The 26,121-nt window shown below is 46.5% G+C and overlaps 13 non-coding genes across 13 annotated transcripts; all 13 read left to right on the top strand.

Moving 5' to 3' along the window:
* The first annotated feature begins 1,027 nt into the window (after positions 1-1,027).
* trnad-guc (transfer RNA aspartic acid (anticodon GUC)) lies at positions 1,028-1,099 on the top strand. Its single transcript has one exon. It is a non-coding gene; the product is annotated as a tRNA-Asp (tRNA).
* Positions 1,100-3,059: 1,960 nt separating this feature from the next.
* On the top strand, positions 3,060-3,131 carry trnad-guc (transfer RNA aspartic acid (anticodon GUC)). Its single transcript has one exon. It is a non-coding gene; the product is annotated as a tRNA-Asp (tRNA).
* A 1,960-nt stretch (positions 3,132-5,091) lies between these two features.
* On the top strand, positions 5,092-5,163 carry trnad-guc (transfer RNA aspartic acid (anticodon GUC)). The gene has a single exon. It is a non-coding gene; the product is annotated as a tRNA-Asp (tRNA).
* A 1,960-nt stretch (positions 5,164-7,123) lies between these two features.
* trnad-guc (transfer RNA aspartic acid (anticodon GUC)) lies at positions 7,124-7,195 on the top strand. Its single transcript has one exon. It is a non-coding gene; the product is annotated as a tRNA-Asp (tRNA).
* Positions 7,196-9,150: 1,955 nt separating this feature from the next.
* trnad-guc (transfer RNA aspartic acid (anticodon GUC)) lies at positions 9,151-9,222 on the top strand. Its single transcript has one exon. It is a non-coding gene; the product is annotated as a tRNA-Asp (tRNA).
* A 1,960-nt stretch (positions 9,223-11,182) lies between these two features.
* Positions 11,183-11,254, top strand: trnad-guc (transfer RNA aspartic acid (anticodon GUC)). The gene has a single exon. It is a non-coding gene; the product is annotated as a tRNA-Asp (tRNA).
* A 1,960-nt stretch (positions 11,255-13,214) lies between these two features.
* On the top strand, positions 13,215-13,286 carry trnad-guc (transfer RNA aspartic acid (anticodon GUC)). The gene has a single exon. It is a non-coding gene; the product is annotated as a tRNA-Asp (tRNA).
* Positions 13,287-15,246: 1,960 nt separating this feature from the next.
* trnad-guc (transfer RNA aspartic acid (anticodon GUC)) lies at positions 15,247-15,318 on the top strand. The gene has a single exon. It is a non-coding gene; the product is annotated as a tRNA-Asp (tRNA).
* Positions 15,319-17,278: 1,960 nt separating this feature from the next.
* Positions 17,279-17,350, top strand: trnad-guc (transfer RNA aspartic acid (anticodon GUC)). Its single transcript has one exon. It is a non-coding gene; the product is annotated as a tRNA-Asp (tRNA).
* Positions 17,351-19,310: 1,960 nt separating this feature from the next.
* On the top strand, positions 19,311-19,382 carry trnad-guc (transfer RNA aspartic acid (anticodon GUC)). The gene has a single exon. It is a non-coding gene; the product is annotated as a tRNA-Asp (tRNA).
* Positions 19,383-21,342: 1,960 nt separating this feature from the next.
* trnad-guc (transfer RNA aspartic acid (anticodon GUC)) lies at positions 21,343-21,414 on the top strand. Its single transcript has one exon. It is a non-coding gene; the product is annotated as a tRNA-Asp (tRNA).
* Positions 21,415-23,374: 1,960 nt separating this feature from the next.
* Positions 23,375-23,446, top strand: trnad-guc (transfer RNA aspartic acid (anticodon GUC)). Its single transcript has one exon. It is a non-coding gene; the product is annotated as a tRNA-Asp (tRNA).
* Positions 23,447-25,406: 1,960 nt separating this feature from the next.
* trnad-guc (transfer RNA aspartic acid (anticodon GUC)) lies at positions 25,407-25,478 on the top strand. The gene has a single exon. It is a non-coding gene; the product is annotated as a tRNA-Asp (tRNA).
* The last annotated feature ends 643 nt before the right edge of the window (positions 25,479-26,121 follow it).

Below are 26,121 nucleotides of genomic sequence, written 5' to 3'. Positions count from 1 at the left end.
ATTACATTTGGAACGAGACAATTTAAACGTGTTCATGCCCACATTTAACTGCAGCTGACAGTGTCACAACAGTCACGGTTATTATCAAGCTTCCATGTATTTTCTTGTAGGCTGCACCCCCCTAACAAACATAGCTTATCACAGCACGGCTATCAATCAACTCAACGCCAGTGTGAAGAATGCAACATTTGAAAGTTAGCAACGTGTGCAAGACTTTAGTGAGAGAGAGTTGGGCCGTGATAACATTTCTAAGCAGTAAGATATTCAGTAGGCCTGAGCCCTTGCTGCGTAATACAATTCTCCCCATACTGATTTTGTCATCTTCAATTGGTCTACTCTGGTTACCGTCATACCTGCCACTGGCAAGCGTTTCTCCTTATTACCTCAAACAAATCCCCTTGTAATTTTGAAAGCCTCTTATTAAATTTCCTCTTAACCGTCTGAAGAAAACAAACACAAACTCTCAACATAGCTGAAGTTCCTTATCCCTCGGACCACTCTGCAAGACTTCAAACTGAGTGTCTTGCTCTGTATGTCTATCTTTGTCTCCCTCTTTGTCCCTGTCTCTCTCTGTATAGGATTCTGAGGGTGCTTGACAGGATAGATGCAGGGAGGATGTTTCCCCTCCTGGGGGAATCTACAACTAGGGGGCAAAGCTTCAGGATATCCGGTCGACCATTTAAAACGGAGATGAGGAGGAATTTCTTCTCTCAGAATGTCGTGAATCTTTGGAATCCTCTACCCCAGAGAGCTGTGGAGGCGGAGTCATTGAATATATTCAAGGTGGAGACAGACATATATTTGAGCTACAGTGGAGTCAAGGGTTATGGGGAGCGGGCAGGAAAGTGGCGTTGAGTAGAAGAACTGATCAGCCATGATCTTATTGAATGGCGGGGCAGGCTCGAGGGGCCGAATGGCCCACACCTGCTCCTATTCCTTCTGTTCTTAGTCTTATTTCTGTCCCTTCAGCCTCTGTCCCTCTGTTCACAGGTCGATTTTTGCTCTGACAGATTCGGCACTTTTCAGTTCCTCGTTAGTATAGTGGTGAGTATCCCCGCCTGTCACGCGGGAGACCGGGGTTCAATTCCCCGACGGGGAGAATTTTTAACATCCCCAATTTTAAACCTTTGGGCAGCTCCTTAAAAAGACCCTGGGAAAAGTTGAATAGAACAAAATGAACGAAAATAATTTTAAAATATGTACATGACGAAATTTATAACAACTCCCTGCACCAGTTCCTCGTTAGTAGAGTGTTCTCCTTCTGTTTGCCTGTTGTGTGGGGCACTGAGGAGGGAGAGAGAAAATGAGATAACAGCGGGAGAAAGCACGACTGCTCTTTCAAAGAGACAGCACAGGCACGATTGGCCGAATGGCCTCCCACCGTGCTGCCAGCCTCCATGAATGCATGACACTGAGATGGATATCTGAGACATACCCACACAAAGAGAGCACATACGGGTATTTTGTGTGTGTTTGCTGCTTTGTCTCAAGCACTGCATAACCATTTCCTCGACAATGTCGTGGATATTATGATGTTCAGTTTTCACTTCCCCGACGGCTTCTCTCTGACTTTATGCCTCTGTCTCTGAGAAAAGCATAGAAGGAAATATATGGCAAATGGACGCCTTCCCGCACTTGATGCTGTGGTTTAGTGAACATGTCCTTTGTGTTCTCGTCTAAAAGATGTCATCTTGTACGCAAAGTTTGCCTGGCGTGAAAGTGATCTGAATTTCAAAGCAGCAAGGAGGAAAGTCTGCGTTGCTCTGCTTGCTGGCAGGCAGCTTCTTGCAGCTTCCCTGGTGGTCTAGTGGTTAAGAATCAGCGCTTTCACCACCACGGCCCGGGTTCGATTCCCGGTCAGGGAACAGTGCGTTTTGAGGCTGTTTGAAATGCCTCCAATCAATGCACCCGCGCGAAGCAATGCCTGCTCCTGATCAACCTTTGCAATTTCAACACTGCTGCTGCCTCAACAGGTACACAATGCACTTCCTTGCCTTCTGTAAAACGCCGGCTGTTTCAAAGTCAGCAGGAAATTACATTTGGAACGAGACAATTTAAACGTGTTCATGCCCACATTTAACTGCAGCTGACAGTGTCACAACAGTCACGGTTATTATCAAGCTTCCATGTATTTTCTTGTAGGCTGCACCCCCCTAACAAACATAGCTTATCACAGCACGGCTATCAATCAACTCAACGCCAGTGTGAAGAATGCAACATTTGAAAGTTAGCAACGTGTGCAAGACTTTAGTGAGAGAGAGTTGGGCCGTGATAACATTTCTAAGCAGTAAGATATTCAGTAGGCCTGAGCCCTTGCTGCGTAATACAATTCTCCCCATACTGATTTTGTCATCTTCAATTGGTCTACTCTGGTTACCGTCATACCTGCCACTGGCAAGCGTTTCTCCTTATTACCTCAAACAAATCCCCTTGTAATTTTGAAAGCCTCTTATTAAATTTCCTCTTAACCGTCTGAAGAAAACAAACACAAACTCTCAACATAGCTGAAGTTCCTTATCCCTCGGACCACTCTGCAAGACTTCAAACTGAGTGTCTTGCTCTGTATGTCTATCTTTGTCTCCCTCTTTGTCCCTGTCTCTCTCTGTATAGGATTCTGAGGGTGCTTGACAGGATAGATGCAGGGAGGATGTTTCCCCTCCTGGGGGAATCTACAACTAGGGGGCAAAGCTTCAGGATATCCGGTCGACCATTTAAAACGGAGATGAGGAGGAATTTCTTCTCTCAGAATGTCGTGAATCTTTGGAATCCTCTACCCCAGAGAGCTGTGGAGGCGGAGTCATTGAATATATTCAAGGTGGAGACAGACATATATTTGAGCTACAGTGGAGTCAAGGGTTATGGGGAGCGGGCAGGAAAGTGGCGTTGAGTAGAAGAACTGATCAGCCATGATCTTATTGAATGGCGGGGCAGGCTCGAGGGGCCGAATGGCCCACACCTGCTCCTATTCCTTCTGTTCTTAGTCTTATTTCTGTCCCTTCAGCCTCTGTCCCTCTGTTCACAGGTCGATTTTTGCTCTGACAGATTCGGCACTTTTCAGTTCCTCGTTAGTATAGTGGTGAGTATCCCCGCCTGTCACGCGGGAGACCGGGGTTCAATTCCCCGACGGGGAGAATTTTTAACATCCCCAATTTTAAACCTTTGGGCAGCTCCTTAAAAAGACCCTGGGAAAAGTTGAATAGAACAAAATGAACGAAAATAATTTTAAAATATGTACATGACGAAATTTATAACAACTCCCTGCACCAGTTCCTCTTTAGTAGAGTGTTCTCCTTCTGTTTGCCTGTTGTGTGGGGCACTGAGGAGGGAGAGAGAAAATGAGATAACAGCGGGAGAAAGCACGACTGCTCTTTCAAAGAGACAGCACAGGCACGATTGGCCGAATGGCCTCCCACCGTGCTGCCAGCCTCCATGAATGCATGACACTGAGATGGATATCTGAGACATACCCACACAAAGAGAGCACATACGGGTATTTTGTGTGTGTTTGCTGCTTTGTCTCAAGCACTGCATAACCATTTCCTCGACAATGTCGTGGATATTATGATGTTCAGTTTTCACTTCCCCGACGGCTTCTCTCTGACTTTATGCCTCTGTCTCTGAGAAAAGCATAGAAGGAAATATATGGCAAATGGACGCCTTCCCGCACTTGATGCTGTGGTTTAGTGAACATGTCCTTTGTGTTCTCGTCTAAAAGATGTCATCTTGTACGCAAAGTTTGCCTGGCGTGAAAGTGATCTGAATTTCAAAGCAGCAAGGAGGAAAGTCTGCGTTGCTCTGCTTGCTGGCAGGCAGCTTCTTGCAGCTTCCCTGGTGGTCTAGTGGTTAAGAATCAGCGCTTTCACCACCACGGCCCGGGTTCGATTCCCGGTCAGGGAACAGTGCGTTTTGAGGCTGTTTGAAATGCCTCCAATCAATGCACCCGCGCGAAGCAATGCCTGCTCCTGATCAACCTTTGCAATTTCAACACTGCTGCTGCCTCAACAGGTACACAATGCACTTCCTTGCCTTCTGTAAAACGCCGGCTGTTTCAAAGTCTGCAGGAAATTACATTTGGAACGAGACAATTTAAACGTGTTCATGCCCACATTTAACTGCAGCTGACAGTGTCACAACAGTCACGGTTATTATCAAGCTTCCATGTATTTTCTTGTAGGCTGCACCCCCCTAACAAACATAGCTTATCACAGCACGGCTATCAATCAACTCAACGCCAGTGTGAAGAATGCAACATTTGAAAGTTAGCAACGTGTGCAAGACTTTAGTGAGAGAGAGTTGGGCCGTGATAACATTTCTAAGCAGTAAGATATTCAGTAGGCCTGAGCCCTTGCTGCGTAATACAATTCTCCCCATACTGATTCTGTTATCTTCAATTGGTCTACTCTGGTTACCGTCATACCTGCCACTGGCAAGCGTTTCTCCTTATTACCTCAAACAAATCCCCTTGTAATTTTGAAAGCCTCTTATTAAATTTCCTCTTAACCGTCTGAAGAAAACAAACACAAACTCTCAACATAGCTGAAGTTCCTTATCCCTCGGACCACTCTGCAAGACGTCAAACTGAGTGTCTTGCTCTGTATGTCTATCTTTGTCTCCCTCTTTGTCCCTGTCTCTCTCTGTATAGGATTCTGAGGGTGCTTGACAGGATAGATGCAGGGAGGATGTTTCCCCTCCTGGGGGAATCTACAACTAGGGGGCAAAGCTTCAGGATATCCGGTCGACCATTTAAAACGGAGATGAGGAGGAATTTCTTCTCTCAGAATGTCGTGAATCTTTGGAATCCTCTACCCCAGAGAGCTGTGGAGGCGGAGTCACTGAATATATTCAAGGTGGAGGTAGACATATATTTGAGCTGCAGTGGAGTCAAGGGTTATGGGGAGCGGGCAGGAAAGTGGCGTTGAGTAGAAGAACTGATCAGCCATGATCTTATTGAATGGCGGGGCAGGCTCGAGGGGCCGAATGGCCCACTCCTGCTCCTATTCCTTCTGTTCTTAGTCTTATTTCTGTCCCTTCAGCCTCTGTCCCTCTGTTCACAGGTCGATTTTTGCTCTGACAGATTCGGCACTTTTCAGTTCCTCGTTAGTATAGTGGTGAGTATCCCCGCCTGTCACGCGGGAGACCGGGGTTCAATTCCCCGACGGGGAGAATTTTTAACATCCCCAATTTTAAACCTTTGGGCAGCTCCTTAAAAAGACCCTGGGAAAAGTTGAATAGAACAAAATGAACGAAAATAATTTTAAAATATGTACATGACGAAATTTATAACAACTCCCTGCACCAGTTCCTCGTTAGTAGAGTGTTCTCCTTCTGTTTGCCTGTTGTGTGGGGCACTGAGGAGGGAGAGAGAAAATGAGATAACAGCGGGAGAAAGCACGACTGCTCTTTCAAAGAGACAGCACAGGCACGATTGGCCGAATGGCCTCCCACCGTGCTGCCAGCCTCCATGAATGCATGACACTGAGATGGATATCTGAGACATACCCACACAAAGAGAGCACATACGGGTATTTTGTGTGTGTTTGCTGCTTTGTCTCAAGCACTGCATAACCATTTCCTCGACAATGTCGTGGATATTATGATGTTCAGTTTTCACTTCCCCGACGGCTTCTCTCTGACTTTATGCCTCTGTCTCTGAGAAAAGCATAGAAGGAAATATATGGCAAATGGACGCCTTCCCGCACTTGATGCTGTGGTTTAGTGAACATGTCCTTTGTGTTCTCGTCTAAAAGATGTCATCTTGTACGCAAAGTTTGCCTGGCGTGAAAGTGATCTGAATTTCAAAGCAGCAAGGAGGAAAGTCTGCGTTGCTCTGCTTGCTGGCAGGCAGCTTCTTGCAGCTTCCCTGGTGGTCTAGTGGTTAAGAATCAGCGCTTTCACCACCACGGCCCGGGTTCGATTCCCGGTCAGGGAACAGTGCGTTTTGAGGCTGTTTGAAATGCCTCCAATCAATGCACCCGCGCGAAGCAATGCCTGCTCCTCATCAACCTTTGCAATTTCAACACTGCTGCTGCCTCAACAGGTACACAATGCACTTCCTTGCCTTCTGTAAAACGCCGGCTGTTTCAAAGTCAGCAGGAAATTACATTTGGAACGAGACAATTTAAACGTGTTCATGCCCACATTTAACTGCAGCTGACAGTGTCACAACAGTCACGGTTATTATCAAGCTTCCATGTATTTTCTTGTAGGCTGCACCCCCCTAACAAACATAGCTTATCACAGCACGGCTATCAATCAACTCAACGCCAGTGTGAAGAATGCAACATTTGAAAGTTAGCAACGTGTGCAAGACTTTAGTGAGAGAGAGTTGGGCCGTGATAACATTTCTAAGCAGTAAGATATTCAGTAGGCCTGAGCCCTTGCTGCGTAATACAATTCTCCCCATACTGATTCTGTCATCTTCAATTGGTCTACTCTGGTTACCGTCATACCTGCCACTGGCAAGCGTTTCTCCTTATTACCTCAAACAAATCCCCTTGTAATTTTGAAAGCCTCTTATTAAATTTCCTCTTAACCGTCTGAAGAAAACAAACACAAACTCTCAACATAGCTGAAGTTCCTTATCCCTCGGACCACTCTGCAAGACGTCAAACTGAGTGTCTTGCTCTGTATGTCTATCTTTGTCTCCCTCTTTGTCCCTGTCTCTCTCTGTATAGGATTCTGAGGGTGCTTGACAGGATAGATGCAGGGAGGATGTTTCCCCTCCTGGGGGAATCTACAACTAGGGGGCAAAGCTTCAGGATATCCGGTCGACCATTTAAAACGGAGATGAGGAGGAATTTCTTCTCTCAGAATGTCGTGAATCTTTGGAATCCTCTACCCCAGAGAGCTGTGGAGGCGGAGTCATTGAATATATTCAAGGTGGAGACAGACATATATTTGAGCTACAGTGGAGTCAAGGGTTATGGGGAGCGGGCAGGAAAGTGGCGTTGAGTAGAAGAACTGATCAGCCATGATCTTATTGAATGGCGGGGCAGGCTCGAGGGGCCGAATGGCCCACTCCTGCTCCTATTCCTTCTGTTCTTAGTCTTATTTCTGTCCATTCAGCCTCTGTCCCTCTGTTCACAGGTCGATTTTTGCTCTGACAGATTCGGCACCTTTCAGTTCCTCGTTAGTATAGTGGTGAGTATCCCCGCCTGTCACGCGGGAGACCGGGGTTCAATTCCCCGACGGGGAGAATTTTTAACATCCCCAATTTTAAACCTTTGGGCAGCTCCTTAAAAAGACCCTGGGAAAAGTTGAATAGAACAAAATGAACGAAAATAATTTTAAAATATGTACATGACGAAATGTATAACAACTCCCTGCACCAGTTCCTCGTTAGTAGAGTGTTCTCCTTCTGTTTGCCTGTTGTGTGGGGCACTGAGGAGGGAGAGAGAAAATGAGATAACAGCGGGAGAAAGCACGACTGCTCTTTCAAAGAGACAGCACAGGCACGATTGGCCGAATGGCCTCCCACCGTGCTGCCAGCCTCCATGAATGCATGACACTGAGATGGATATCTGAGACATACCCACACAAAGAGAGCACATACGGGTATTTTGTGTGTATTTGCTGCTTTGTCTCAAGCACTGCATAACCATTTCCTCGACAATGTCGTGGATATTATGATGTTCAGTTTTCACTTCCCCGACGGCTTCTCTCTGACTTTATGCCTCTGTCTCTGAGAAAAGCATAGAAGGAAATATATGGCAAATGGACGCCTTCCCGCACTTGATGCTGTGGTTTAGTGAACATGTCCTTTGTGTTCTCGTCTAAAAGACGTCATCTTGTACGCAAAGTTTGCCTGCCGTGAAAGTGATCTGAATTTCAAAGCAGCAAGGAGGAAAGTCTGCGTTGCTCTGCTTGCTGGCAGGCAGCTTCTTGCAGCTTCCCTGGTGGTCTAGTGGTTAAGAATCAGCGCTTTCACCACCCCGGCCCGGGTTCGATTCCCGGTCAGGGAACAGTGCGTTTTGAGGCTGTTTGAAATGCCTCCAATCAATGCACCCGCGCGAAGCAATGCCTGCTCCTGATCAACCTTTGCAATTTCAACACTGCTGCTGCCTCAACAGGTACACAATGCACTTCCTTGCCTTCTGTAAAATGCCTGCTGTTTCAAAGTCAGCAGGAAATTACATTTGGAACGAGACAATTTAAACGTGTTCATGCCCACATTTAACTGCAGCTGACAGTGTCACAACAGTCACGGTTATTATCAAGCTTCCATGTATTTTCTTGTAGGCTGCACCCCCCTAACAAACATAGCTTATCACAGCACGGCTATCAATCAACGCCAGTGTGAAGAATGCAACATTTGAAAGTTAGCAACGTGTGCAAGACTTTAGTGAGAGAGAGTTGGGCCGTGATAACATTTCTAAGCAGTAAGATATTCAGTAGGCCTGAGCCCTTGCTGCGTAATACAATTCTCCCCATACTGATTCTGTCATCTTCAATTGGTCTACTCTGGTTACCGTCATACCTGCCACTGGCAAGCGTTTCTCCTTATTACCTCAAACAAATCCCCTTGTAATTTTGAAAGCCTCTTATTAAATTTCCTCTTAACCGTCTGAAGAAAACAAACACAAACTCTCAACATAGCTGAAGTTCCTTATCCCTCGGACCACTCTGCAAGACGTCAAACTGAGTGTCTTGCTCTGTATGTCTATCTTTGTCTCCCTCTTTGTCCCTGTCTCTCTCTGTATAGGATTCTGAGGGTGCTTGACAGGATAGATGCAGGGAGGATGTTTCCCCTCCTGGGGGAATCTACAACTAGGGGGCATAGCTTCAGGATATCCGGTCGACCATTTAAAACGGAGATGAGGAGGAATTTCTTCTCTCAGAATGTCGTGAATCTTTGGAATCCTCTACCCCAGAGAGCTGTGGAGGCGGAGTCACTGAATATATTCAAGGTGGAGGTAGACATATATTTGAGCTGCAGTGGAGTCAAGGGTTATGGGGAGCGGGCAGGAAAGTGGCGTTGAGTAGAAGAACTGATCAGCCATGATCTTATTGAATGGCGGGGCAGGCTCGAGGGGCCGAATGGCCCACTCCTGCTCCTATTCCTTCTGTTCTTAGTCTTATTTCTGTCCCTTCAGCCTCTGTCCCTCTGTTCACAGGTCCATTTTTGCTCTGACAGATTCGGCACTTTTCAGTTCCTCGTTAGTATAGTGGTGAGTATCCCCGCCTGTCACGCGGGAGACCGGGGTTCAATTCCCCGACGGGGAGACTTTTTAACATCCCCAATTTTAAACCTTTGGGCAGCTCCTTAAAAAGACCCTGGGAAAAGTTGAATAGAACAAAATGAACGAAAATAATTTTAAAATATGTACATGACGAAATTTATAACAACTCCCTGCACCAGTTCCTCGTTAGTAGAGTGTTCTCCTTCTGTTTGCCTGTTGTGTGGGGCACTGAGGAGGGAGAGAGAAAATGAGATAACAGCGGGAGAAAGCACGACTGCTCTTTCAAAGAGACAGCACAGGCACGATTGGCCGAATGGCCTCCCACCGTGCTGCCAGCCTCCATGAATGCATGACACTGAGATGGATATCTGAGACATACCCACACAAAGAGAGCACATACGGGTATTTTGTGTGTGTTTGCTGCTTTGTCTCAAGCACTGCATAACCATTTCCTCGACAATGTCGTGGATATTATGATGTTCAGTTTTCACTTCCCCGACGGCTTCTCTCTGACTTTATGCCTCTGTCTCTGAGAAAAACATAGAAGGAAATATATGGCAAATGGACGCCTTCCCGCACTTGATGCTGTGGTTTAGTGAACATGTCCTTTGTGTTCTCGTCTAAAAGATGTCATCTTGTACGCAAAGTTTGCCTGGCGTGAAAGTGATCTGAATTTCAAAGCAGCAAGGAGGAAAGTCTGCGTTGCTCTGCTTGCTGGCAGGCAGCTTCTTGCAGCTTCCCTGGTGGTCTAGTGGTTAAGAATCAGCGCTTTCACCACCACGGCCCGGGTTCGATTCCCGGTCAGGGAACAGTGCGTTTTGAGGCTGTTTGAAATGCCTCCAATCAATGCACCCGCGCGAAGCAATGCCTGCTCCTGATCAACCTTTGCAATTTCAACACTGCTGCTGCCTCAACAGGTGCACAATGCACTTCCTTGCCTTCTGTAAAACGCCGGCTGTTTCAAAGTCAGCAGGAAATTACATTTGGAACGAGACAATTTAAACGTGTTCATGCCCACATTTAACTGCAGCTGACAGTGTCACAACAGTCACGGTTATTATCAAGCTTCCATGTATTTTCTTGTAGGCTGCACCCCCCTAACAAACATAGCTTATCACAGCACGGCTATCAATCAACTCAACGCCAGTGTGAAGAATGCAACATTTGAAAGTTAGCAACGTGTGCAAGACTTTAGTGAGAGAGAGTTGGGCCGTGATAACATTTCTAAGCAGTAAGATATTCAGTAGGCCTGAGCCCTTGCTGCGTAATACAATTCTCCCCATACTGATTCTGTTATCTTCAATTGGTCTACTCTGGTTACCGTCATACCTGCCACTGGCAAGCGTTTCTCCTTATTACCTCAAACAAATCCCCTTGTAATTTTGAAAGCCTCTTATTAAATTTCCTCTTAACCGTCTGAAGAAAACAAACACAAACTCTCAACATAGCTGAAGTTCCTTATCCCTCGGACCACTCTGCAAGACGTCAAACTGAGTGTCTTGCTCTGTATGTCTATCTTTGTCTCCCTCTTTGTCCCTGTCTCTCTCTGTATAGGATTCTGAGGGTGCTTGACAGGATAGATGCAGGGAGGATGTTTCCCCTCCTGGGGGAATCTACAACTAGGGGGCATAGCTTCAGGATATCCGGTCGACCATTTAAAACGGAGATGAGGAGGAATTTCTTCTCTCAGAATGTCGTGAATCTTTGGAATCCTCTACCCCAGAGAGCTGTGGAGGCGGAGTCACTGAATATATTCAAGGTGGAGGTAGACATATATTTGAGCTGCAGTGGAGTCAAGGGTTATGGGGAGCGGGCAGGAAAGTGGCGTTGAGTAGAAGAACTGATCAGCCATGATCTTATTGAATGGCGGGGCAGGCTCGAGGGGCCGAATGGCCCACTCCTGCTCCTATTCCTTCTGTTCTTAGTCTTATTTCTGTCCCTTCAGCCTCTGTCCCTCTGTTCACAGGTCGATTTTTGCTCTGACAGATTCGGCACTTTTCAGTTCCTCGTTAGTATAGTGGTGAGTATCCCCGCCTGTCACGCGGGAGACCGGGGTTCAATTCCCCGACGGGGAGAATTTTTAACATCCCCAATTTTAAACCTTTGGGCAGCTCCTTAAAAAGACCCTGGGAAAAGTTGAATAGAACAAAATGAACGAAAATAATTTTAAAATATGTACATGACGAAATTTATAACAACTCCCTGCACCAGTTCCTCGTTAGTAGAGTGTTCTCCTTCTGTTTGCCTGTTGTGTGGGGCACTGAGGAGGGAGAGAGAAAATGAGATAACAGCGGGAGAAAGCACGACTGCTCTTTCAAAGAGACAGCACAGGCACGATTGGCCGAATGGCCTCCCACCGTGCTGCCAGCCTCCATGAATGCATGACACTGAGATGGATATCTGAGACATACCCACACAAAGAGAGCACATACGGGTATTTTGTGTGTGTTTGCTGCTTTGTCTCAAGCACTGCATAACCATTTCCTCGACAATGTCGTGGATATTATGATGTTCAGTTTTCACTTCCCCGACGGCTTCTCTCTGACTTTATGCCTCTGTCTCTGAGAAAAGCATAGAAGGAAATATATGGCAAATGGACGCCTTCCCGCACTTGATGCTGTGGTTTAGTGAACATGTCCTTTGTGTTCTCGTCTAAAAGATGTCATCTTGTACGCAAAGTTTGCCTGGCGTGAAAGTGATCTGAATTTCAAAGCAGCAAGGAGGAAAGTCTGCGTTGCTCTGCTTGCTGGCAGGCAGCTTCTTGCAGCTTCCCTGGTGGTCTAGTGGTTAAGAATCAGCGCTTTCACCACCACGGCCCGGGTTCGATCCCCGGTCAGGGAACAGTGCGTTTTGAGGCTGTTTGAAATGCCTCCAATCAATGCACCCGCGCGAAGCAATGCCTGCTCCTGATCAACCTTTGCAATTTCAACACTGCTGCTGCCTCAACAGGTACACAATGCACTTCCTTGCCTTCTGTAAAACGCCGGCTGTTTCAAAGTCAGCAGGAAATTACATTTGGAACGAGACAATTTAAACGTGTTCATGCCCACATTTAACTGCAGCTGACAGTGTCACAACAGTCACGGTTATTATCAAGCTTCCATGTATTTTCTTGTAGGCTGCACCCCCCTAACAAACATAGCTTATCACAGCACGGCTATCAATCAACTCAACGCCAGTGTGAAGAATGCAACATTTGAAAGTTAGCAACGTGTGCAAGACTTTAGTGAGAGAGAGTTGGGCCGTGATAACATTTCTAAGCAGTAAGATATTCAGTAGGCCTGAGCCCTTGCTGCGTAATACAATTCTCCCCATACTGATTCTGTTATCTTCAATTGGTCTACTCTGGTTACCGTCATACCTGCCACTGGCAAGCGTTTCTCCTTATTACCTCAAACAAATCCCCTTGTAATTTTGAAAGCCTCTTATTAAATTTCCTCTTAACCGTCTGAAGAAAACAAACACAAACTCTCAACATAGCTGAAGTTCCTTATCCCTCGGACCACTCTGCAAGACGTCAAACTGAGTGTCTTGCTCTGTATGTCTATCTTTGTCTCCCTCTTTGTCCCTGTCTCTCTCTGTATAGGATTCTGAGGGTGCTTGACAGGATAGATGCAGGGAGGATGTTTCCCCTCCTGGGGGAATCTACAACTAGGGGGCATAGCTTCAGGATATCCGGTCGACCATTTAAAACGGAGATGAGGAGGAATTTCTTCTCTCAGAATGTCGTGAATCTTTGGAATCCTCTACCCCAGAGAGCTGTGGAGGCGGAGTCACTGAATATATTCAAGGTGGAGGTAGACATATATTTGAGCTGCAGTGGAGTCAAGGGTTATGGGGAGCGGGCAGGAAAGTGGCGTTGAGTAGAAGAACTGATCAGCCATGATCTTATTGAATGGCGGGGCAGGCTCGAGGGGCCGAATGGCCCACTCCTGCTCCTATTCCTTCTGTTCTTAGTCTTATTTCTGTCCCTTCAGCCTCTGTCCCTCTGTTCACAGGTCGATTTTTGCTCTGACAGATTCGGCACTTTTCAGTTCCTCGTTAGTATAGTGGTGAGTATCCCCGCCTGTCACGCGGGAGACCGGGGTTCAATTCCCCGACGGGGAGACTTTTTAACATCCCCAATTTTAAACCTTTGGGCAGCTCCTTAAAAAGACCCTGGGAAAAGTTGAATAGAACAAAATGAACGAAAATAATTTTAAAATATGTACATGACGAAATTTATAACAACTCCCTGCACCAGTTCCTCGTTAGTAGAGTGTTCTCCTTCTGTTTGCCTGTTGTGTGGGGCACTGAGGAGGGAGAGAGAAAATGAGATAACAGCGGGAGAAAGCACGACTGCTCTTTCAAAGAGACAGCACAGGCACGATTGGCCGAATGGCCTCCCACCGTGCTGCCAGCCTCCATGAATGCATGACACTGAGATGGATATCTGAGACATACCCACACAAAGAGAGCACATACGGGTATTTTGTGTGTGTTTGCTGCTTTGTCTCAAGCACTGCATAACCATTTCCTCGACAATGTCGTGGATATTATGATGTTCAGTTTTCACTTCCCCGACGGCTTCTCTCTGACTTTATGCCTCTGTCTCTGAGAAAAACATAGAAGGAAATATATGGCAAATGGACGCCTTCCCGCACTTGATGCTGTGGTTTAGTGAACATGTCCTTTGTGTTCTCGTCTAAAAGATGTCATCTTGTACGCAAAGTTTGCCTGGCGTGAAAGTGATCTGAATTTCAAAGCAGCAAGGAGGAAAGTCTGCGTTGCTCTGCTTGCTGGCAGGCAGCTTCTTGCAGCTTCCCTGGTGGTCTAGTGGTTAAGAATCAGCGCTTTCACCACCACGGCCCGGGTTCGATTCCCGGTCAGGGAACAGTGCGTTTTGAGGCTGTTTGAAATGCCTCCAATCAATGCACCCGCGCGAAGCAATGCCTGCTCCTGATCAACCTTTGCAATTTCAACACTGCTGCTGCCTCAACAGGTGCACAATGCACTTCCTTGCCTTCTGTAAAACGCCGGCTGTTTCAAAGTCAGCAGGAAATTACATTTGGAACGAGACAATTTAAACGTGTTCATGCCCACATTTAACTGCAGCTGACAGTGTCACAACAGTCACGGTTATTATCAAGCTTCCATGTATTTTCTTGTAGGCTGCACCCCCCTAACAAACATAGCTTATCACAGCACGGCTATCAATCAACTCAACGCCAGTGTGAAGAATGCAACATTTGAAAGTTAGCAACGTGTGCAAGACTTTAGTGAGAGAGAGTTGGGCCGTGATAACATTTCTAAGCAGTAAGATATTCAGTAGGCCTGAGCCCTTGCTGCGTAATACAATTCTCCCCATACTGATTCTGTTATCTTCAATTGGTCTACTCTGGTTACCGTCATACCTGCCACTGGCAAGCGTTTCTCCTTATTACCTCAAACAAATCCCCTTGTAATTTTGAAAGCCTCTTATTAAATTTCCTCTTAACCGTCTGAAGAAAACAAACACAAACTCTCAACATAGCTGAAGTTCCTTATCCCTCGGACCACTCTGCAAGACGTCAAACTGAGTGTCTTGCTCTGTATGTCTATCTTTGTCTCCCTCTTTGTCCCTGTCTCTCTCTGTATAGGATTCTGAGGGTGCTTGACAGGATAGATGCAGGGAGGATGTTTCCCCTCCTGGGGGAATCTACAACTAGGGGGCAAAGCTTCAGGATATCCGGTCGACCATTTAAAACGGAGATGAGGAGGAATTTCTTCTCTCAGAATGTCGTGAATCTTTGGAATCCTCTACCCCAGAGAGCTGTGGAGGCGGAGTCATTGAATATATTCAAGGTGGAGACAGACATATATTTGAGCTACAGTGGAGTCAAGGGTTATGGGGAGCGGGCAGGAAAGTGGCGTTGAGTAGAAGAACTGATCAGCCATGATCTTATTGAATGGCGGGGCAGGCTCGAGGGGCCGAATGGCCCACACCTGCTCCTATTCCTTCTGTTCTTAGTCTTATTTCTGTCCCTTCAGCCTCTGTCCCTCTGTTCACAGGTCGATTTTTGCTCTGACAGATTCGGCACTTTTCAGTTCCTCGTTAGTATAGTGGTGAGTATCCCCGCCTGTCACGCGGGAGACCGGGGTTCAATTCCCCGACGGGGAGAATTTTTAACATCCCCAATTTTAAACCTTTGGGCAGCTCCTTAAAAAGACCCTGGGAAAAGTTGAATAGAACAAAATGAACGAAAATAATTTTAAAATATGTACATGACGAAATTTATAACAACTCCCTGCACCAGTTCCTCGTTAGTAGAGTGTTCTCCTTCTGTTTGCCTGTTGTGTGGGGCACTGAGGAGGGAGAGAGAAAATGAGATAACAGCGGGAGAAAGCACGACTGCTCTTTCAAAGAGACAGCACAGGCACGATTGGCCGAATGGCCTCCCACCGTGCTGCCAGCCTCCATGAATGCATGACACTGAGATGGATATCTGAGACATACCCACACAAAGAGAGCACATACGGGTATTTTGTGTGTGTTTGCTGCTTTGTCTCAAGCACTGCATAACCATTTCCTCGACAATGTCGTGGATATTATGATGTTCAGTTTTCACTTCCCCGACGGCTTCTCTCTGACTTTATGCCTCTGTCTCTGAGAAAAACATAGAAGGAAATATATGGCAAATGGACGCCTTCCCGCACTTGATGCTGTGGTTTAGTGAACATGTCCTTTGTGTTCTCGTCTAAAAGATGTCATCTTGTACGCAAAGTTTGCCTGGCGTGAAAGTGATCTGAATTTCAAAGCAGCAAGGAGGAAAGTCTGCGTTGCTCTGCTTGCTGGCAGGCAGCTTCTTGCAGCTTCCCTGGTGGTCTAGTGGTTAAGAATCAGCGCTTTCACCACCACGGCCCGGGTTCGATTCCCGGTCAGGGAACAGTGCGTTTTGAGGCTGTTTGAAATGCCTCCAATCAATGCACCCGCGCGAAGCAATGCCTGCTCCTGATCAACCTTTGCAATTTCAACACTGCTGCTGCCTCAACAGGTACACAATGCACTTCCTTGCCTTCTGTAAAACGCCGGCTGTTTCAAAGTCAGCAGGAAATTACATTTGGAACGAGACAATTTAAACGTGTTCATGCCCACATTTAACTGCAGCTGACAGTGTCACAACAGTCACGGTTATTATCAAGCTTCCATGTATTTTCTTGTAGGCTGCACCCCCCTAACAAACATAGCTTATCACAGCACGGCTATCAATCAACTCAACGCCAGTGTGAAGAATGCAACATTTGAAAGTTAGCAACGTGTGCAAGACTTTAGTGAGAGAGAGTTGGGCCGTGATAACATTTCTAAGCAGTAAGATATTCAGTAGGCCTGAGCCCTTGCTGCGTAATACAATTCTCCCCATACTGATTTTGTCATCTTCAATTGGTCTACTCTGGTTACCGTCATACCTGCCACTGGCAAGCGTTTCTCCTTATTACCTCAAACAAATCCCCTTGTAATTTTGAAAGCCTCTTATTAAATTTCCTCTTAACCGTCTGAAGAAAACAAACACAAACTCTCAACATAGCTGAAGTTCCTTATCCCTCGGACCACTCTGCAAGACGTCAAACTGAGTGTCTTGCTCTGTATGTCTATCTTTGTCTCCCTCTTTGTCCCTGTCTCTCTCTGTATAGGATTCTGAGGGTGCTTGACAGGATAGATGCAGGGAGGATGTTTCCCCTCCTGGGGGAATCTACAACTAGGGGGCAAAGCTTCAGGATATCCGGTCGACCATTTAAAACGGAGATGAGGAGGAATTTCTTCTCTCAGAATGTCGTGAATCTTTGGAATCCTCTACCCCAGAGAGCTGTGGAGGCGGAGTCATTGAATATATTCAAGGTGGAGACAGACATATATTTGAGCTACAGTGGAGTCAAGGGTTATGGGGAGCGGGCAGGAAAGTGGCGTTGAGTAGAAGAACTGATCAGCCATGATCTTATTGAATGGCGGGGCAGGCTCGAGGGGCCGAATGGCCCACACCTGCTCCTATTCCTTCTGTTCTTAGTCTTATTTCTGTCCCTTCAGCCTCTGTCCCTCTGTTCACAGGTCGATTTTTGCTCTGACAGATTCGGCACTTTTCAGTTCCTCGTTAGTATAGTGGTGAGTATCCCCGCCTGTCACGCGGGAGACCGGGGTTCAATTCCCCGACGGGGAGAATTTTTAACATCCCCAATTTTAAACCTTTGGGCAGCTCCTTAAAAAGACCCTGGGAAAAGTTGAATAGAACAAAATGAACGAAAATAATTTTAAAATATGTACATGACGAAATTTATAACAACTCCCTGCACCAGTTCCTCGTTAGTAGAGTGTTCTCCTTCTGTTTGCCTGTTGTGTGGGGCACTGAGGAGGGAGAGAGAAAATGAGATAACAGCGGGAGAAAGCACGACTGCTCTTTCAAAGAGACAGCACAGGCACGATTGGCCGAATGGCCTCCCACCGTGCTGCCAGCCTCCATGAATGCATGACACTGAGATGGATATCTGAGACATACCCACACAAAGAGAGCACATACGGGTATTTTGTGTGTGTTTGCTGCTTTGTCTCAAGCACTGCATAACCATTTCCTCGACAATGTCGTGGATATTATGATGTTCAGTTTTCACTTCCCCGACGGCTTCTCTCTGACTTTATGCCTCTGTCTCTGAGAAAAGCATAGAAGGAAATATATGGCAAATGGACGCCTTCCCGCACTTGATGCTGTGGTTTAGTGAACATGTCCTTTGTGTTCTCGTCTAAAAGATGTCATCTTGTACGCAAAGTTTGCCTGGCGTGAAAGTGATCTGAATTTCAAAGCAGCAAGGAGGAAAGTCTGCGTTGCTCTGCTTGCTGGCAGGCAGCTTCTTGCAGCTTCCCTGGTGGTCTAGTGGTTAAGAATCAGCGCTTTCACCACCACGGCCCGGATTCGATCCCCGGTCAGGGAACAGTGCGTTTTGAGGCTGTTTGAAATGCCTCCAATCAATGCACCCGCGCGAAGCAATGCCTGCTCCTGATCAACCTTTGCAATTTCAACACTGCTGCTGCCTCAACAGGTACACAATGCACTTCCTTGCCTTCTGTAAAACGCCGGCTGTTTCAAAGTCAGCAGGAAATTACATTTGGAACGAGACAATTTAAACGTGTTCATGCCCACATTTAACTGCAGCTGACAGTGTCACAACAGTCACGGTTATTATCAAGCTTCCATGTATTTTCTTGTAGGCTGCACCCCCCTAACAAACATAGCTTATCACAGCACGGCTATCAATCAACTCAACGCCAGTGTGAAGAATGCAACATTTGAAAGTTAGCAACGTGTGCAAGACTTTAGTGAGAGAGAGTTGGGCCGTGATAACATTTCTAAGCAGTAAGATATTCAGTAGGCCTGAGCCCTTGCTGCGTAATACAATTCTCCCCATACTGATTTTGTCATCTTCAATTGGTCTACTCTGGTTACCGTCATACCTGCCACTGGCAAGCGTTTCTCCTTATTACCTCAAACAAATCCCCTTGTAATTTTGAAAGCCTCTTATTAAATTTCCTCTTAACCGTCTGAAGAAAACAAACACAAACTCTCAACATAGCTGAAGTTCCTTATCCCTCGGACCACTCTGCAAGACGTCAAACTGAGTGTCTTGCTCTGTATGTCTATCTTTGTCTCCCTCTTTGTCCCTGTCTCTCTCTGTATAGGATTCTGAGGGTGCTTGACAGGATAGATGCAGGGAGGATGTTTCCCCTCCTGGGGGAATCTACAACTAGGGGGCAAAGCTTCAGGATATCCGGTCGACCATTTAAAACGGAGATGAGGAGGAATTTCTTCTCTCAGAATGTCGTGAATCTTTGGAATCCTCTACCCCAGAGAGCTGTGGAGGCGGAGTCATTGAATATATTCAAGGTGGAGACAGACATATATTTGAGCTACAGTGGAGTCAAGGGTTATGGGGAGCGGGCAGGAAAGTGGCGTTGAGTAGAAGAACTGATCAGCCATGATCTTATTGAATGGCGGGGCAGGCTCGAGGGGCCGAATGGCCCACACCTGCTCCTATTCCTTCTGTTCTTAGTCTTATTTCTGTCCCTTCAGCCTCTGTCCCTCTGTTCACAGGTCGATTTTTGCTCTGACAGATTCGGCACTTTTCAGTTCCTCGTTAGTATAGTGGTGAGTATCCCCGCCTGTCACGCGGGAGACCGGGGTTCAATTCCCCGACGGGGAGACTTTTTAACATCCCCAATTTTAAACCTTTGGGCAGCTCCTTAAAAAGACCCTGGGAAAAGTTGAATAGAACAAAATGAACGAAAATAATTTTAAAATATGTACATGACGAAATTTATAACAACTCCCTGCACCAGTTCCTCGTTAGTAGAGTGTTCTCCTTCTGTTTGCCTGTTGTGTGGGGCACTGAGGAGGGAGAGAGAAAATGAGATAACAGCGGGAGAAAGCACGACTGCTCTTTCAAAGAGACAGCACAGGCACGATTGGCCGAATGGCCTCCCACCGTGCTGCCAGCCTCCATGAATGCATGACACTGAGATGGATATCTGAGACATACCCACACAAAGAGAGCACATACGGGTATTTTGTGTGTGTTTGCTGCTTTGTCTCAAGCACTGCATAACCATTTCCTCGACAATGTCGTGGATATTATGATGTTCAGTTTTCACTTCCCCGACGGCTTCTCTCTGACTTTATGCCTCTGTCTCTGAGAAAAACATAGAAGGAAATATATGGCAAATGGACGCCTTCCCGCACTTGATGCTGTGGTTTAGTGAACATGTCCTTTGTGTTCTCGTCTAAAAGATGTCATCTTGTACGCAAAGTTTGCCTGGCGTGAAAGTGATCTGAATTTCAAAGCAGCAAGGAGGAAAGTCTGCGTTGCTCTGCTTGCTGGCAGGCAGCTTCTTGCAGCTTCCCTGGTGGTCTAGTGGTTAAGAATCAGCGCTTTCACCACCACGGCCCGGGTTCGATTCCCGGTCAGGGAACAGTGCGTTTTGAGGCTGTTTGAAATGCCTCCAATCAATGCACCCGCGCGAAGCAATGCCTGCTCCTGATCAACCTTTGCAATTTCAACACTGCTGCTGCCTCAACAGGTACACAATGCACTTCCTTGCCTTCTGTAAAACGCCGGCTGTTTCAAAGTCAGCAGGAAATTACATTTGGAACGAGACAATTTAAACGTGTTCATGCCCACATTTAACTGCAGCTGACAGTGTCACAACAGTCACGGTTATTATCAAGCTTCCATGTATTTTCTTGTAGGCTGCACCCCCCTAACAAACATAGCTTATCACAGCACGGCTATCAATCAACTCAACGCCAGTGTGAAGAATGCAACATTTGAAAGTTAGCAACGTGTGCAAGACTTTAGTGAGAGAGAGTTGGGCCGTGATAACATTTCTAAGCAGTAAGATATTCAGTAGGCCTGAGCCCTTGCTGCGTAATACAATTCTCCCCATACTGATTTTGTCATCTTCAATTGGTCTACTCTGGTTACCGTCATACCTGCCACTGGCAAGCGTTTCTCCTTATTACCTCAAACAAATCCCCTTGTAATTTTGAAAGCCTCTTATTAAATTTCCTCTTAACCGTCTGAAGAAAACAAACACAAACTCTCAACATAGCTGAAGTTCCTTATCCCTCGGACCACTCTGCAAGACGTCAAACTGAGTGTCTTGCTCTGTATGTCTATCTTTGTCTCCCTCTTTGTCCCTGTCTCTCTCTGTATAGGATTCTGAGGGTGCTTGACAGGATAGATGCAGGGAGGATGTTTCCCCTCCTGGGGGAATCTACAACTAGGGGGCAAAGCTTCAGGATATCCGGTCGACCATTTAAAACGGAGATGAGGAGGAATTTCTTCTCTCAGAATGTCGTGAATCTTTGGAATCCTCTACCCCAGAGAGCTGTGGAGGCGGAGTCATTGAATATATTCAAGGTGGAGACAGACATATATTTGAGCTACAGTGGAGTCAAGGGTTATGGGGAGCGGGCAGGAAAGTGGCGTTGAGTAGAAGAACTGATCAGCCATGATCTTATTGAATGGCGGGGCAGGCTCGAGGGGCCGAATGGCCCACACCTGCTCCTATTCCTTCTGTTCTTAGTCTTATTTCTGTCCCTTCAGCCTCTGTCCCTCTGTTCACAGGTCGATTTTTGCTCTGACAGATTCGGCACTTTTCAGTTCCTCGTTAGTATAGTGGTGAGTATCCCCGCCTGTCACGCGGGAGACCGGGGTTCAATTCCCCGACGGGGAGAATTTTTAACATCCCCAATTTTAAACCTTTGGGCAGCTCCTTAAAAAGACCCTGGGAAAAGTTGAATAGAACAAAATGAACGAAAATAATTTTAAAATATGTACATGACGAAATTTATAACAACTCCCTGCACCAGTTCCTCGTTAGTAGAGTGTTCTCCTTCTGTTTGCCTGTTGTGTGGGGCACTGAGGAGGGAGAGAGAAAATGAGATAACAGCGGGAGAAAGCACGACTGCTCTTTCAACGAGACAGCACAGGCACGATTGGCCGAATGGCCTCCCACCGTGCTGCCAGCCTCCATGAATGCATGACACTGAGATGGATATCTGAGACATACCCACACAAAGAGAGCACATACGGGTATTTTGTGTGTGTTTGCTGCTTTGTCTCAAGCACTGCATAACCATTTCCTCGACAATGTCGTGGATATTATGATGTTCAGTTTTCACTTCCCCGACGGCTTCTCTCTGACTTTATGCCTCTGTCTCTGAGAAAAGCATAGAAGGAAATATATGGCAAATGGACGCCTTCCCGCACTTGATGCTGTGGTTTAGTGAACATGTCCTTTGTGTTCTCGTCTAAAAGATGTCATCTTGTACGCAAAGTTTGCCTGGCGTGAAAGTGATCTGAATTTCAAAGCAGCAAGGAGGAAAGTCTGCGTTGCTCTGCTTGCTGGCAGGCAGTTTCTTGCAGCTTCCCTGGTGGTCTAGTGGTTAAGAATCAGCGCTTTCACCACCACGGCCCGGGTTCGATCCCCGGTCAGGGAACAGTGCGTTTTGAGGCTGTTTGAAATGCCTCCAATCAATGCACCCGCGCGAAGCAATGCCTGCTCCTGATCAACCTTTGCAATTTCAACACTGCTGCTGCCTCAACAGGTACACAATGCACTTCCTTGCCTTCTGTAAAACGCCGGCTGTTTCAAAGTCAGCAGGAAATTACATTTGGAACGAGACAATTTAAACGTGTTCATGCCCACATTTAACTGCAGCTGACAGTGTCACAACAGTCACGGTTATTATCAAGCTTCCATGTATTTTCTTGTAGGCTGCACCCCCCTAACAAACATAGCTTATCACAGCACGGCTATCAATCAACTCAACGCCAGTGTGAAGAATGCAACATTTGAAAGTTAGCAACGTGTGCAAGACTTTAGTGAGAGAGAGTTGGGCCGTGATAACATTTCTAAGCAGTAAGATATTCAGTAGGCCTGAGCCCTTGCTGCGTAATACAATTCTCCCCATACTGATTCTGTTATCTTCAATTGGTCTACTCTGGTTACCGTCATACCTGCCACTGGCAAGCGTTTCTCCTTATTACCTCAAACAAATCCCCTTGTAATTTTGAAAGCCTCTTATTAAATTTCCTCTTAACCGTCTGAAGAAAACAAACACAAACTCTCAACATAGCTGAAGTTCCTTATCCCTCGGACCACTCTGCAAGACGTCAAACTGAGTGTCTTGCTCTGTATGTCTATCTTTGTCTCCCTCTTTGTCCCTGTCTCTCTCTGTATAGGATTCTGAGGGTGCTTGACAGGATAGATGCAGGGAGGATGTTTCCCCTCCTGGGGGAATCTACAACTAGGGGGCATAGCTTCAGGATATCCGGTCGACCATTTAAAACGGAGATGAGGAGGAATTTCTTCTCTCAGAATGTCGTGAATCTTTGGAATCCTCTACCCCAGAGAGCTGTGGAGGCGGAGTCACTGAATATATTCAAGGTGGAGGTAGACATATATTTGAGCTGCAGTGGAGTCAAGGGTTATGGGGAGCGGGCAGGAAAGTGGCGTTGAGTAGAAGAACTGATCAGCCATGATCTTATTGAATGGCGGGGCAGGCTCGAGGGGCCGAATGGCCCACTCCTGCTCCTATTCCTTCTGTTCTTAGTCTTATTTCTGTCCCTTCAGCCTCTGTCCCTCTGTTCACAGGTCGATTTTTGCTCTGACAGATTCGGCACTTTTCAGTTCCTCGTTAGTATAGTGGTGAGTATCCCCGCCTGTCACGCGGGAGACCGGGGTTCAATTCCCCGACGGGGAGACTTTTTAACATCCCCAATTTTAAACCTTTGGGCAGCTCCTTAAAAAGACCCTGGGAAAAGTTGAATAGAACAAAATGAACGAAAATAATTTTAAAATATGTACATGACGAAATTTATAACAACTCCCTGCACCAGTTCCTCGTTAGTAGAGTGTTCTCCTTCTGTTTGCCTGTTGTGTGGGGCACTGAGGAGGGAGAGAGAAAATGAGATAACAGCGGGAGAAAGCACGACTGCTCTTTCAAAGAGACAGCACAGGCACGATTGGCCGAATGGCCTCCCACCGTGCTGCCAGCCTCCATGAATGCATGACACTGAGATGGATATCTGAGACATACCCACACAAAGAGAGCACATACGGGTATTTTGTGTGTGTTTGCTGCTTTGTCTCAAGCACTGCATAACCATTTCCTCGACAATGTCGTGGATATTATGATGTTCAGTTTTCACTTCCCCGACGGCTTCTCTCTGACTTTATGCCTCTGTCTCTGAGAAAAACATAGAAGGAAATATATGGCAAATGGACGCCTTCCCGCACTTGATGCTGTGGTTTAGTGAACATGTCCTTTGTGTTCTCGTCTAAAAGATGTCATCTTGTACGCAAAGTTTGCCTGGCGTGAAAGTGATCTGAATTTCAAAGCAGCAAGGAGGAAAGTCTGCGTTGCTCTGCTTGCTGGCAGGCAGCTTCTTGCAGCTTCCCTGGTGGTCTAGTGGTTAAGAATCAGCGCTTTCACCCCCACGGCCCGGGTTCGATTCCCGGTCAGGGAACAGTGCGTTTTGAGGCTGTTTGAAATGCCTCCAATCAATGCACCCGCGCGAAGCAATGCCTGCTCCTGATCAACCTTTGCAATTTCAACACTGCTGCTGCCTCAACAGGTGCACAATGCACTTCCTTGCCTTCTGTAAAACGCCGGCTGTTTCAAAGTCAGCAGGAAATTACATTTGGAACGAGACAATTTAAACGTGTTCATGCCCACATTTAACTGCAGCTGACAGTGTCACAACAGTCACGGTTATTATCAAGCTTCCATGTATTTTCTTGTAGGCTGCACCCCCCTAACAAACATAGCTTATCACAGCACGGCTATCAATCAACTCAACGCCAGTGTGAAGAATGCAACATTTGAAAGTTAGCAACGTGTGCAAGACTTTAGTGAGAGAGAGTTGGGCCGTGATAACATTTCTAAGCAGTAAGATATTCAGTAGGCCTGAGCCCTTGCTGCGTAATACAATTCTCCCCATACTGATTCTGTTATCTTCAATTGGTCTACTCTGGTTACCGTCATACCTGCCACTGGCAAGCGTTTCTCCTTATTACCTCAAACAAATCCCCTTGTAATTTTGAAAGCCTCTTATTAAATTTCCTCTTAACCGTCTGAAGAAAACAAACACAAACTCTCAACATAGCTGAAGTTCCTTATCCCTCGGACCACTCTGCAAGACGTCAAACTGAGTGTCTTGCTCTGTATGTCTATCTTTGTCTCCCTCTTTGTCCCTGTCTCTCTCTGTATAGGATTCTGAGGGTGCTTGACAGGATAGATGCAGGGAGGATGTTTCCCCTCCTGGGGGAATCTACAACTAGGGGGCAAAGCTTCAGGATATCCGGTCGACCATTTAAAACGGAGATGAGGAGGAATTTCTTCTCTCAGAATGTCGTGAATCTTTGGAATCCTCTACCCCAGAGAGCTGTGGAGGCGGAGTCACTGAATATATTCAAGGTGGAGGTAGACATATATTTGAGCTGCAGTGGAGTCAAGGGTTATGGGGAGCGGGCAGGAAAGTGGCGTTGAGTAGAAGAACTGATCAGCCATGATCTTATTGAATGGCGGGGCAGGCTCGAGGGGCCGAATGGCCCACTCCTGCTCCTATTCCTTCTGTTCTTAGTCTTATTTCTGTCCCTTCAGCCTCTGTCCCTCTGTTCACAGGTCGATTTTTGCTCTGACAGATTCGGCACTTTTCAGTTCCTCGTTAGTATAGTGGTGAGTATCCCCGCCTGTCACGCGGGAGACCGGGGTTCAATTCCCCGACGGGGAGAATTTTTAACATCCCCAATTTTAAACCTTTGGGCAGCTCCTTAAAAAGACCCTGGGAAAAGTTGAATAGAACAAAATGAACGAAAATAATTTTAAAATATGTACATGACGAAATTTATAACAACTCCCTGCACCAGTTCCTCGTTAGTAGAGTGTTCTCCTTCTGTTTGCCTGTTGTGTGGGGCACTGAGGAGGGAGAGAGAAAATGAGATAACAGCGGGAGAAAGCACGACTGCTCTTTCAAAGAGACAGCACAGGCACGATTGGCCGAATGGCCTCCCACCGTGCTGCCAGCCTCCATGAATGCATGACACTGAGATGGATATCTGAGACATACCCACACAAAGAGAGCACATACGGGTATTTTGTGTGTTTTTGCTGCTTTGTCTCAAGCACTGCATAACCATTTCCTCGACAATGTCGTGGATATTATGATGTTCAGTTTTCACTTCCCCGACGGCTTCTCTCTGACTTTATGCCTCTGTCTCTGAGAAAAGCATAGAAGGAAATATATGGCAAATGGACGCCTTCCCGCACTTGATGCTGTGGTTTAGTGAACATGTCCTTTGTGTTCTCGTCTAAAAGATGTCATCTTGTACGCAAAGTTTGCCTGGCGTGAAAGTGATCTGAATTTCAAAGCAGCA

This window comes from Somniosus microcephalus, unplaced genomic scaffold, assembly GCF_052327205.1.
Source record: "Somniosus microcephalus isolate GS21.2 unplaced genomic scaffold, FLI_Smic_1.0 unresolved_chr5, whole genome shotgun sequence".
Lineage (NCBI taxonomy): Eukaryota > Metazoa > Chordata > Chondrichthyes > Squaliformes > Somniosidae > Somniosus > Somniosus microcephalus.
The sequence above is the reverse complement of the archived record's forward strand: the minus strand, read 5'-3'. Positions and strand labels throughout refer to the sequence as shown.